Source organism: Chiroxiphia lanceolata, chromosome 5 (assembly GCF_009829145.1).
Source record: "Chiroxiphia lanceolata isolate bChiLan1 chromosome 5, bChiLan1.pri, whole genome shotgun sequence".
Classification (NCBI taxonomy): domain Eukaryota; kingdom Metazoa; phylum Chordata; class Aves; order Passeriformes; family Pipridae; genus Chiroxiphia; species Chiroxiphia lanceolata.
Window position 1 is genome coordinate 71,737,657 of NC_045641.1, and position 1,953 is coordinate 71,739,609.

The following is a 1,953-nucleotide window of genomic DNA, read 5'->3' on the forward strand; positions in this document are numbered from 1 at the left end:
CACTCTCTAGCAGCTACAAAACCTGACAGAGAAAAGGTAGGTCAGCGAGTTACCATTTATCTGCTTTTCCTTCTGCAGGTCTCAGAACTCTTCCTGGATGTGAACCACTTTCTAAGACAATCATTTTAAATGACCCAAATAGTAGCTAAATGTGGAATGAAACTCTCTTTTTTGTAGGCATGGAATTCCACTTGGACTCATGATTCCTCGCTATTCTTTATATTTTATGACCAGAACATGGACCAAGTGTTGATTGCCTTAACGCATCACCACAACCTGCATTAGGTAATGAGTGTAAGCAGAAGATGAGAGCAGAAAGTGTAGTGTACTTAAATATCCATTTGTACAGAGACTGTAAGACTGGGAAGAGATGTGGAATTTATACTTTAATATCAGTGTGCATGAGTTAGTTGAAACATCTGAATTTGTATTACAAATTTTTCTGTTGAACAGAATAATTATTCTGCTCTTGTTCCAAGAGGCTTTACGATTTCAGATTTATGACCTGAACATGCTGCTCTTTAAAGCAATTGAAACCTGGAGTCTTTTTCTTCTGCTGTTTTGGCAATGCTCCACATGTCCCTGAGGGAGAACTTCAATGCTATCAAGGAGAGGGAATGATGGTTTCAACTAAAATTACTACAGAGTGCTTGGACCCTACTTGTTAAGTTCAGGAGCAGACACAGGTCTAGTCACAAGCATAAGAGTGTGCCTTACTTATCACCTGCTTCAGGAGAAACAGGGCTGACTCACATTCCCATATCCCATAATGTGGGATCTGGACGAGATAAACAGACCGAGATCAACGGTATGAGGTTCAACAGGTGCCGGGTCTTGCTCTTGGGTCACAACAACCCCCTGCAGCTCCAGGCTGGGGCAGAGTGGCTGGAAAGTGCCCGTTGGGAAAGGCCCTGGAGTGCTGGTGACAGCAGCTGGACATGAGCCCAGCTGTGTCCAGGGGGGCAAGAGGCCAATGGCACCTGGCTTGGATCAGCAATAGTGTGGCAGCAGGACCAGGGCAGGGACTGTCCCCCTGTGCTGGGCACTGGTGAGGCCACACCTCAAATCCTGTGTCTGGTTCTGGGCCCCTCACTGCTGGAAAGACATTGAGGGGCTGGAGGGTGTCCAGAGAAGGGCAATGGAGCTGGTGAAGGGTCTGGAGCACAAGTACTATAAGGAGCAGCTGAGGGAGTGGGGGGGGAGGGGGCCTCAGTCTGGAGAAAAGGAGGCTCAGGGGGGACCTTCTCACTCTCTACAACTTCCTGACAGCAGGTTGTAGCCAGGTGGGAGGCAGGCTCCTCTCTGAGGTAACAAGTGACATGATGAGAGGACAAAGTCTTAAGCTTCACCAGAAGAGGTTCAGATTGGACATTAGCAAGAATTTCTTCTCTGAAAGCATGATTAGACATTGGAACGGGCTGCCCAGGGAGGTGGTGGAGTCACCGTCCCCGAAGGTGTTAAAGGGCAGACCAGACGTGGCACTCAGTGCCACGGTCCAGCTGACACGGCGGTGATCGGTCACAGGTTGGACTCGGTGTCCCCAGAGGTCTTTTCCAACCTAATCGATTCTGTGAAGGGAGCAGGTGGTTGCTTCTGGGTTTTTTTTTTCCCCGTCCCCACACTCCCTGTGCCCACCACACACACACACACACACACACGCACACACACGCACACACACGCACACACACACACACACACGCACACACACACACGCACACACACACACGCACGCGCGCACACACACACGCACACACACATACATACACACACACACACACACACGCGCGCGCACACCCCCCCCCCCACACACGCACACGCACACCCACTCACCCCACGGGCCGCCTCACACCCGGGCCCGTCTCCGCGGCAACCGGGCGGCGGCGGCGGCGGCGGCGGTGGGCGGGGCAGCACCGCCCCTTCGCGCCAGAGCCGCGGGGCCGCCCTCACACCGCG